At 42.0% G+C, this 11,871-nt stretch overlaps 1 pseudogene; it reads right to left on the bottom strand.

The window, feature by feature from the left end:
* Positions 1-8,761: 8,761 nt before the first annotated feature.
* LOC117088749 lies at positions 8,762-9,819 on the bottom strand (annotated as a pseudogene).
* Positions 9,820-11,871: the final 2,052 nt, after the last annotated feature.

Here is an 11,871-nt window from a genome sequence, read left to right as displayed (position 1 = left end):
CAGGGTCTATCTGTGCTGCCCAGGCTGTCAGACTCATCACCTCTTCCTCACCATTTGTGTATTAAATCGCCCAACATTTATTGAGTCTTGTATTGGGCTTCCCACTGTCCTGCATTAGAAAGATCAATCCCAGTTCCGAAGAAGTCAAGATTATGTACAAAAGAGAGAGAGACAGCTCTTCTGGTTCCATGACATTGGATTGTGTTAAAAATGACTTTCTTCAGTGCAGCCTATGTGGTCTCAAATGCATGAGTCTCTCTGGGCCTCCGTTTGGCCCTTTGTAAAATGACCCTTTCCATCTCTGAGAGTTCATGATCCTATGACTTATAGTAGCTTTCCTTTTGTATTGCTATGGTTTGAATGTTTGTGTTTCTCCAGAATTCTTATTGAAACTGAATCCTCAATGCAATAGTATTAAGAAGTGGGGTCTTTAGGAGGTAATTAGACCATGAAGGTCCCATCAGATTATTGCCTTTATCAAATGCCTTGAGGGACCAAGTATGCCCCTTTTAGCCCTCCTTGCATGTGAGGACACAGCATTCATCTCCCACTATGCAAAGGCACAGCAACAAGATACTGTCTTGGAAGCAGAGAGTGACGCCTTTCCAGACTCTGAATCCACTGCGTCTTAATCTTGAACTTTCCAGCCTCCAGAACTGTGAGAAACAAATGCTCATTCTTTATAAAATAGCCAGCCTAAGGTATTTTGTTACAGCAGCCTGAACAGACTAAGACAGGTGTCAATCTCTACAGTTAAGCTTCTGTAGCAGACAACGAACCAGAGGTCATAAAGACTTCTTCATATTTTTTCAAAGCCAGAGTTCATGACTAAGTGAATTTGGCAGCACCATGAGCCAAGTCACATTCTTCCACATAGTTTACAGTAAAAAGTTTTCATAATGTAGCTATCCTGTAACAAAAGTATTAATCCTCTCCCCAATATCAACCTTGACTTTCCCATTTCTCTACATTTTTCCCTTTCTAACTTCTGCTTTAAATGGTATAGCACTATGGTTAAGTTAACTTAGTCTAGAACCAGACCGTCTGTTTAACGCCCTCATTCTTTTTGATCCCCACATATCAATCAAGTGACCTTTCTGACTGTAACTCTCACCCTCCCCCTCTCTCATGATCTTCCTTAAAATTCTTCCCTAGTTACAGTAAGACTACATTTGGTTCTCTTACATCTCTGAAAGCTATCACTTCGAAGCCACCTTGGCTAATGCCTCATCATCATTCATGAGTTATCTGGGACTATCCCTAGGTCCTGTTCTTGCCCTCCTCCCCCTCTAAACTCATTCTCCTTCAGCATCTCCCATCTTACAACTAAGTCCCAGACCTGTGTTTTTTCATACCTTTCCTTCTTATCTGTGCACCAACCCATGTTCCGCCCATGCCTTCTCCATCCTTCCTCTTCTTCAATCTATCAATTAGGATTCATCTAGCAAAAACAGAAACCCTACTAGGTGTTCCAAATGAAGAGAACTTAATACAAGCAATTGACTACTCCAGTGATGGAAGATCAAGAAGTCAAGCAGAAAACATTGAGGTAACCCAGAGATCAATCACAGAAGGAAGATGACACCAACCCTAAGGAGGGAGGGACAGCAGAAAAGGTTGGAATTACCAGAGCCTGAAAGCTGCAGCTGTCCAGCAGACCCTAAAATCATGGCAGGAGCTGCCTGTTGGAACTAAGACCAAGAAAAGAGTCTGGCTACAAATGGAATCAGGGATGAGAGGTAGACACCTCAAGCCATCCTACTAGACACAGAGAGAAGAGGAGGAATATTCTCCAGCTTCTCCCTCCCTCTCCCTCCCTCTCCCTCCCAATCTTCCAAAAATGCTTTCCTGAACTAAACGTCAAAGGATGCTGGGAAATATAGCTCCTTGTGACACAGATCAGATGGGAGAAGGACAGGCAAACAGCCAGTGTACCCATCCAGCAAGCTTCATCTCTCAATATCCACATTCATTCAGGTAGCTTCATACCTCAGTTCTCCAAACCCAAAACCTTCAGTCATGCTGAATCCCTTCCTCCTATTTCTTCTGGCCCTCTCTGCAGAGTTTTGCCAGCTGCTCTGACTTTTTCTCTAAAATAAATTTCTTCTTAACTCCTCTTCCACAGTACTGCAGCCACCATTGCAGTACATTCCTATTATACCTGGTCCTCCTGTTTCTAGTACCTCTTCCCTTCCAACCTGCCCACCAGCTCCACATTTTCATTGGGAAGATGGAGCCCTGGACCCAGCAGTTTCTGCAGAAGTCTCAGGTCTGACTGTCTTTCCCTAAGCTTGGTCACATGATCTTCCCTGAACCAATCACTGGACAGGTGAAAGGCCTGTCCATGTCAGCTAAACAGAGAGAAGATGGAAAACTTATCTATTTATTTTGATAAATGTAAAAATAGTGCTTCTGATTGGTTGGGCTTTAGTCACATCTCATCCTTGAAACAGGAGCAGGGTCAGCCAGAAAGTGAGGGAAGGGTAGTTCTCCAAAGGAAAAACAGGATTCTGTTTTTAAAAGTATAGGGAATTAATGTTGTAGAGAGGAAAAAAGCAAGGATATGATACACATTCCTTTCATTCTCTCTCCTGCAAAAGAAACCAACAAATCTCTATTACTTAGCCTATTTCAAGACTCTGTTATGTTGGGAAAAGACTAGAAACAACCTAAAAGTCCATCAATGGGGAATGACTAAAACTAAATGGAGTGATGTGCCATGGTCTTAGGCTTTATTGTTTCATGCAAGGATCAAAGAAAAGAACACATCACAATTTTTTTTATTATACTTTAAGTTCTAGGGTAAATATGCACAACGTGCAGTTTTGATGCACAGGTACACTTGTGCCATGTTGGTTTGCTGCATTCGTTAACTCATCATTTACATTAGCTATTTCTCCTAATGCTATCCCTCCCCCAGCTCCCACCCCTCTGACAGTTCCTGGTGTGTAATGTTCCCCATCCTGTGTTCAAGTGATCTCATTGTTCAATTCCCACCTATGAGTGAGAACATGGGTGTTTGGTTTTCCGTCCTTGTGATAGTTTGCTGAGAATGATGGTTTCCAGCTTCATCCATGTCCCTGCAAAGGACGTGAACTCATCTCTTTAACAGTTGCATAGTATTCCATGGTGTATATGTGCCACATTTTCTTCATCCAGTCTATCACTGATGGACATTTGGGTTGGTTCCAAGTCTTTGCTATTGTGAATAGTGCCACAATAAACATACATGTGCATGTGTCTTATAGTAGCATGATTTATAATCCTTTGGGTATATACCCAGTAATGGGATTGCTGGGTGAAGTGGTATTCCCAGTTCTAGATCCTTGAGGAATTGTCACACTGTCTTCCACAATGGTTGAACTAATTTACACTCCCACCAACAGTGTAAAAGTGTTCCTATTTCTCCACATCCTCTCCAGCACCTGCTGTTTCCTGACTTTTTAATGATTGCCATTCTAACTGGTGTGAGATGGTATCTCATTGTGGTTTTGATTTGCGTTCCTCTGATGACCAGTGACGACGAGCATTTTTTTATGTGTCTGTTTTCTTGAGAAGTGTCTGTTCATGTACTTTGCCCACTTTTCATTGGGGTTGTATGTTTTTTTCTCGTAAATTTGTTTGAGTTCTTTGTAGAGTCTGGATATCAGCCTGTCGTCAGATGGGTAGATTGCAAAAATTTTCTCCTGTTTTGTAGGTTCACTCTGATTGCATGCTCACTCTGATGATAGTTTATTTTGCCGTGCAGAAGCTCTTTAGTTTAATTAGATCCCATTTGTCTATTTTGGGTTTTGTTGCCATTGATTTTGGTGTTTTAGTCATGAAGTGCTTGCCCATGCCTATGTCCTGAATGGTATTGTCTAGGTTTTCTTCTAGGGTTTTTATGGTTTTAGGTCTAACATTTAAGTCTTTAATCCATCTTGAATTAATTTTTGTACAAGGTGTAAGGAAGGGATCCAGTTTCCATTTTCTACATATGGCTAGCCAGTTTTCCCAACACCATTTATTAAATAGGGAATCCTTTCCCCATTTCTTGTTTTTGTCAGGTTTGTCAAAGATCAGATGGTTGTAGATGTGTGGTGTTATTTCTGAAGCCTCTGTTGTGTTCCATTGGTCTACATATCTGTTTTGGTACCAGTACCATGCTGTTTTGGTTACTGTAGCCTTGTAGTATAGTTTGAAGACAGGTAGTGTGATGCCTCCAGCTTTGTTCTTTTTGCTTAGGATTTTCTTGGCTATGTGGGCTCTTTTTTGGTTTGATATGAACTTTAAAGTAGATTTCTGCAATTTTGTGAAGAAAGTCATTGGTAGCTTGATGGGGATGGCATTGAACCTATAAATTACCTTGGGCAATATGGCCATTTTCACAATATTGATTTTTCCTATCCATGAGCATGGAATGTTCTTCCATTTGTTTGTGTCCTCTTTTATTTCATTGAGCAGTGGTTTGTAGGTCCCCTTGAAGAGGTCCTTCTTATTCCTTGTAAGTTGGATTCCTAGGTATTTTATTCTCTTTGTAATAATTGTGAATGGGAGTTCACTCATGATTTGGCTCTCTGTTTGTCTGTTAATAGTGTATAGGAATGCCTGTAATTTTTGCACATTGATTTTGTATCCTGAGGCTTTGCTGAAGTTGCTTCTCAGCTTAAGCAGATTTGAGGCTGAGATGATGGGGTTTTCTAAATATACAATCATGTCATCTGCAAACAGGGACAATTTGACTTCCTCTTTTCCTAATCGAATACCCTTTATTTCTTTCTCTTGCCTGATTGCCCTGGCCAGAACTTCCAACACTATGTTGAATAGGAGTGGTGAGAGGGGGCATCCCTGTCTTGTGCCTGTTTTCAAAGGGAATGCTTCCAGTTTCTGCCCATTCAGTATGATAGTGATTGTGGGTCTGTCATAAATAGCTCTTATTATTTTGAGATATGTTCCATCAATACCTAGTTTATTGAGAGTTTTTAGCATGAAGGGCTGTTGAATTTTGTCGAAGGCCTTTTCTGCATCTATTGAGATAATCATGTGGTTTTTGTCTTTGGTTCTGGATTATGTTTATTGATTTGCATATGTTGAACCAGCCTTGCATCCCAGGGAGGAAGTCAACTCGATCACAGTGGATAAGCTTTTTGATGTGCTGCTGGATCCGGCTTGTCAGTATTTTATTGAGGATTTTTGCATCAATGTTCATCAGGGATATTGGTCTAAAATTCTCTTTTTTTGTTGTGTCTCTGCCAGGCTTTGGTATCAGGATGATGCTGGCCTCATAAAATGAGTTAGGGAGGATTCCCTCTTTTTCTATTGATTGGAACAGTTTCAGAAGAAATGGTACCAGCTCCTCTTTGTACCTCTGATTGAATTAGATTGAATTAGGCTGTGAATCCATCTGGTCTTGGACTTTTTTCGGTTGGTAAGCTCTTAATTATTGCCTCAATTTCTGAGCCTGTTATTGGTCTATTCAGAGATTCAACTTCTTCCTGGTTTAGTTTTGGGAGGGTGTATTTGTCCAGGAATTTATCCATTTCTTCTAGATTTTCTAGTTTATTTGTGTAGAGGTGTTTACAGTATTCTCTGATGGTAGTTTGCATTTCTGTGGGATCGGTGGACACACCACAAGATTTTAAAGAAAAAACTGTAAGCAGAATATGATCCTTGTGTCTTGCATCTGTATTTAATATCGCTGGGAAGTTACACAAGATCAATATAATAAGGACCATCTCCCAGAGAGAACAAAATGCGAAAGACACTGAATTTTCACTGCATCCCCTTTTGTGCCATTTGAACTTTATGCAGTGTGGCTGTTAGTTTACCAATAAATGAATGAAATTTTTAAAAACATAAAGCAAATAGGAGCACAAAGAGAAAGTTATTGGTAAGCTCACAGATTCTAAATGTCATTTCTCACAGTCACCAACCCTCTCATTCAGATCATTTTGCAGAGGCCCAGGTCCAAGGGGTTTGTTTGCTCTTGCCCATTGTGCAATGACCAAGGCTATTCAATCACCATCATCATCATTATCCCTGACCTTTTTTGAGTGCTGACTATGATCACTTGCAGTGCTGAGCTTCTACATGTATTACCTCTTTTAATCCTGATAACAACTCTATAATGTAGCTGTGACTATTATGAGTGAGTTGCCTAAAGTCACATACTTGATGGGAAAATGATAAAGCTATGATTAATACTTAGCTAATCACATTATAGAACCAACATTATTAACCATGGCATCCTACCGCCTTTAAGTAAGTAAGATATGGTTTATGACTTATGAGCCCAGGTCAGACTGACAGCTACAACGTCTGCTTTCCCAGGATCTGGGAAGGGTCCCACTGAAAGCACATCCAAATGTAAAGGGTGAAATGTAAAGGGTGAAAGCACCCCTTTACATTTCAACAGAAGTTTCAGAATATTTGAGAACACACAGGCTGAATCACTGCATATGACCTCGAGCTTATTTATGCCTGCTGGAGGTGAAAGGCCTGTCCATGTCAGCTAAACAGAGAGAAGATAGAAGACTTGTCTATTTATTTTGATAAATGTAAATGAATTATATTACTTGTCAAAATGTTATCAAGACCCCAGTGAAATGAGCAGTAGTGTTTTTTTCCCCCTTTCAGGGTGAAGGGAGTAAAGGGAGAGAGAAATGAATGTTCAAGACAGATTGCTTTGATTTGAAATGAAAACAAACAACTTTAGGGGAAAAAAAGGCTTTCATTATTTTGGAGACCTTGGCATTCTTGCAGATACATTCATGAATTAATCATTAAAACCCTGAAATGTGAAATAAATCATGTGGTTTTTCAATGCCAGCCCACGATATAGGGGGCCTCAAACAGTTATTAAGACACAGTGCTTTAAAACTGCTACTGCCGACAATGACTTTTCTCTAAGAATAAAGTGAATGAGGTGTGTGTATGTGTGTGTGTGTGTGTAAGGCAGCCCTGTGGTCCCAGGCTGAAAGTGTGTGCAAGCCAGTTCCAACCGTGTGTCACCACATATTAGCACTATTTAATATCTGCTAATGGAATGGCTCTGTCTGCCGTCGACAGCAGGATCAAAAGAGGGCCATGCAGCTTTTAAATTGTTAGCACTAATTAGGCAAATCAAAGAGGAGGAGGGCAGAGAGACCAGAGAATGCATTAGAAGGAAAGCAAGGGGATTGCTACCTACCTCACACTGTCAAGATCCAGCTACCAAACAGCCAATTAGTGCTGAAGACCCTTCCGGAGCAACGGAAGAATGAGCAGGCCTACCCCAAGCAGAAGCAGGATGGCTTCATTACTGTGACTCCGAATTAAAATGTAAAGGTTGCCGATCATTGCATAATTAAATAAGGTGGCAGGCACCCACTATCCAGGAGTTTCCAGGGTTCCTTTATTAAAGCCACCTTCTCGGCTTCCTCAATGGCCCTCCCACAGGCAGGCCTGGAGCTGTCCGTAGTCCTGACAAACATACTGACTTCTTAAAAGGCCTGTTAGAGCCAAAACGCTTCGAGGGGTCTTTCTTCCTAACTACCCCATTACCACCACCCCATTACCAATCCGAGGATCATTCTGCTTTCCTTTAGAACCCATTTTCCAACTAATTAGTCAAGAAAAAGATGGGGAGTGGAGAGTGAAAAAAAGACCAAGCCTAATTAACTCCCAGTCACTGCAATCTAAATATAAAGTTACTGAAACTGAGGTTGTCCCCTGTTGATGTAACCTTTATCCCTCTTCTTTTTTACCTGCTGGGAGGAAGCACAATTTTCTTGAGTTTGATTGGGACCTAATCCCAGGCCGCAGATCACAACGCCGTATTCAGATGCTTTGCAGGTGTGCAAGATAGTAGGGCAGTGGGCCTAATACACCTAGTCCCAGACCAGGAAAGAAACATCTTTTTACCTCAGAGGCTGGGTGTGATGAGTTCCTGGGAGGTCTTTCTAGGAGAGCCTTATCTTCTCAGAACTGTGGAGTGACTCGATTTTAATTTTGCTCCTTCAGTCCTTTTTTACATATGCTTTTTCTTCTCTGTATCTTCTATCTTGTTTCCTTTCTTTCCTTTATTTTCCCTTCTATCCTTTCTGTTCTCTCATATTTCTAGTTCCTCTTCTCTTTCTTTCTCTCAGCTCTCTTCTTTCTCTGTCCCTATTTCTCCCTCTTCTTTTGAAAACCAAACTTTAAGAAGAAATAGGATACGATTTATTTAAACCTTTGAGTTTGGTATGGGACTCAGCTATTCACTGGGAATGTGCCTCATACTCAGGAACCGAATCCCCGTAAATCTTACCGATCAATTACATTGTTACACTCCTTCTACCTTGGAACTTGAAAAAAGTAATTTAGGACACTATCAAACCACAGCTAGGTACTTATTTTAAAAACATATGGATAAGTGTTCTAGAAAACAAGAGAAAAATAGGAAAGAAAAAAGCAGTGTATGTTTGTCCACAGCCTTGAGTTTGATTCCTGTTTTGTTACTGCAGGAAAAATGTCCTATTTCAGAGCAGGGGGGATAGGAGGGCAGCCATGGGTGTCACACTGGAATTCAACCCATGTGGAGGTTGAAAAAAACAGGTCTAGACAGTGGAGAGGTGAAGGTGGAATATGAAGAGCCTGACGGGAGACCAGCTATGTTTTCCTTCAGTCTCCTCAACTTGGCTCAGCGGGCTGCTTCAACTCCATTCCAGATGCAAGTTGAAGTCAAAGAGGAAAAAATGGTCCTGACCTCAACATGCAAACAGGAAAGACACCAGTGCAGCTTCTCTAGTGTGACCTGTGCAGCTCACATGGTGTCATGGCGACAGTGGTGCAAGGACAGGTGGTCAGAACCAGAAAAGCTGCGGTTGCAGTCCATGCACTGGAAAGGCTTGATGCCTGCGCTTGCAGAAATGGCTGGTGAGCTCAACTGAATGAGCGAATTTCCAGAAGCAGCCATCCCAGATCCTTTTATAAGTCTTCTCTCCTATATGAATTCTGTGGTGAGCTTTCAGGTGAGAGCTTTTGGAGTACACTTTGCTGCATCCTGCAAAGTTACACTGGTGCATCCGTCTTCTCCTTAAGTCAAGCGACTCCTCCCTGCATTTAGGGCATTGCTGCTGGTTCTTGCTGTAGTCCCTACAGACTCTGTGAGGCTGAGGATCCACTCTTAATTACACTCTCCTCATTGTCACTTGGAATCTCCAGTGGAGACATGGAGTGGGGTCAAATTTCACTGATCCAACATTTGTGCCATCTCCTCCAATGAGTGGGACTGTAATGGTTGCAGAGCCCTCATTTGCAGGCAAAGTAGTATGCACCATGGGCAGAGACTGCACCACCACTGGGATGGCATTCAGGTCACCCATCTTACTTGGAAGACAGACTGAGGGGTGCTGTGAACAACATGTAAGATCTGCTAGCCACCAGTGCCCTGAGAGGGAGTCAGGACAGAGCCTGTGGTCAGAATAGTAGGAATGTTTACTGATGTTGAAGTGAACACCACAAGGATCTGGGGAGCAGACTGTGGCTTGGGAGGATGTTCTGGAGCTTGTAGCATGCTAACAGGCTGGAGAGGAGCCTTGGGCTTGTGAGAGGAGAAGTCAACTGGTTCCACTGGGGACAGGCTGAAATCACTCACCAAAAGTTCTTCTGGGGTCTCAAACCTGATGTCATTAAACAATGCTGGGTTCTCCATGGGGTTGGCATCCAGAAGTGGTGGAGAAGTCATATTATTTATGCTACTATCTCAGGGGGATCTCTGCTCTGAACAGGGCCAGTGATGGACCTGAATATCTGCATTGAGCCACCTTCTGAATTAAGTTGCACCTCCAAGTTGTTTATGAGTTGAGCCATATCAACCATGTCACTAGCTGAGGACTCCTGAAGTATCCAGAACTCATACAGCCCTCAGGAAGGCTCATACTCCTGAGCTAATTGCAAGAGAGCTGTTCTCCTCACACTTGCCCAAATTCGACATCGCACAAGGCGATGCCCTCTCGTCTTCTCTTTCTTACCCTCACCATCTCTGCTTTTTCTCCTGATTGAACACAAAGTTGAGGCAGAGAAGGAAACCTTCAAGGCAGAAACCCATGAGGAGCTACCACAAGATCCCTTCACCTCCGCCATTGCTGCCGCACACCCCAGTGCCTTCCAGAGTAGGTAGAATGACTCTTTCTCTCTATTCCTCCCTTTTAAAAAAATTCTGTCACTCATCACATTATCGCTATAACTACAGAAAACGTGAAGTTTTCATTCACTCACTCTTTGATTTTTTTCTATAGACTCCTTGGTTTAGCTAAATTTTTTGGAATGGTCCAAATTACCACTTTCTCTTCCAGAAATCCTAAACAAAGACTGGAATGATATTTTAAAGGAGAGTTGGGTCCTTGGGAGTCATAACAGGAAGTAAGTGTATGAGTTAGTGTAGGTTGGGCTGCAGTAACAAACAGACCCAATCATGTAATGGTTCAAAACAGTAGATTTTATCTCTTTCTCACACAATAGTCCAAGGTAGGCCCAGGTTGGTGAGTGGTCTTTTCCCCACGCAGTTACTCAAAGACACAGGTTAAGAGTGGCTCTGACATCTTCAATGAATGTCTCCCAAGATGGACAGCAGGGGAAACAAGCATAAGTAGGAGATTTTTAAGAACCAGACCTGGAAGTGCCATAACCAACTTCCACTCATGCTCCATTGGCCAGAATTCAGTCATCTGTCACATATAACTGTAAAGGATGTTAAGAAATATATTAAACCATGTGTCATAAAAACCAGAACCTGATATTGGTGACCATTTAGCAATCTTTGCCAAATGAGACATACGAAAGATACGGTGAAGAAAGCCATAGGTAAAAAAGTGAAGAACCAAGAGCTGTGTCCACACAACAGCAGACGTGCAAGTCTTGGCACAGAACTTGTACCCGGAAAAGGGTAGGAGACTTGGTTAGACAGCTCGGGGCCACTTCCAGCCAATCAAGGTGCTCTCCATGGCGCACCCCACCTACTGGAATGTCACTGTAGTGCAGGGATTCAGGGCATAGGATTTGGTTTCTGAGTCAGACAGGCATGGGAGGAAATCCAGATCCCCCTCTTTCTAGATATGTGATCTTGAATAAGATATTTATGTGAGCCTTGGTTTCATCATCTATAAAATGAAAGAAAAATAATGCTTGCCTTATTTGATATCTCTGAAGATTACACAATATAAAAGATGCAAAATTCTTAGCACAGTATCTGGCACATAGCAGGTACTCAATAGATGGTAATTATTGACACTGTTTGACCATGCTCACCACTGATACCCTGGTATTGTTCTTGGAGATTTTTCTATCTACAATGGCTGCTCCCTACATATTTACCCACCTGTTCCAAGTCCCATCTGCTTCAGAAGATGTATTTCATTTTCAATGACCTGCTTTAAGTCTATGCAACACAATTGAACACTCTATTATCACAGTCTTCCCACTATGAATGCAAGCTCCATAAGGGTTCAGGGTATTATTTATCCCATTTATTTGCTGTATCCTAGAGCCTAGCACAGTGTCTGGCATATAGCAGGTGTTCAACTATCACATTCGCTAAGTATATATTCAATGAATATGACATATACCCATGCCAATGAGCCTTATTCAGTGCCCTCTATAGGTACAGAATTATATAGCTTCGGGGTTATTCTCTAACTTTCCAAGTCAGTTAGTCTTGTCTTCCTGGTGAAATTGAATTCACAGTAGCCAGAGTGATCTTTTTAAAATGTAAATTGGATCCTTTCATTCCTGTCCTTGACCCTCTCCAGTGACTTCTCACCCCCTTAGAATAAAATGCAAACTCCTCACTGCTACCTGTGGGTCCCTGCAAGACCTGGCTCTGCTGTCCTCTCTCCTTTCACTCCTCTTTCCTCAAGAATCACTGTGCTTGAA

The sequence above is a fragment of the Trachypithecus francoisi genome, unplaced genomic scaffold, assembly GCF_009764315.1.
Source record: "Trachypithecus francoisi isolate TF-2019V2 unplaced genomic scaffold, Tfra_2.0 Lachesis_group10, whole genome shotgun sequence".
NCBI classification, from domain to species: domain Eukaryota; kingdom Metazoa; phylum Chordata; class Mammalia; order Primates; family Cercopithecidae; genus Trachypithecus; species Trachypithecus francoisi.
This window is presented reverse-complemented; position numbering and strand designations above follow the sequence as displayed.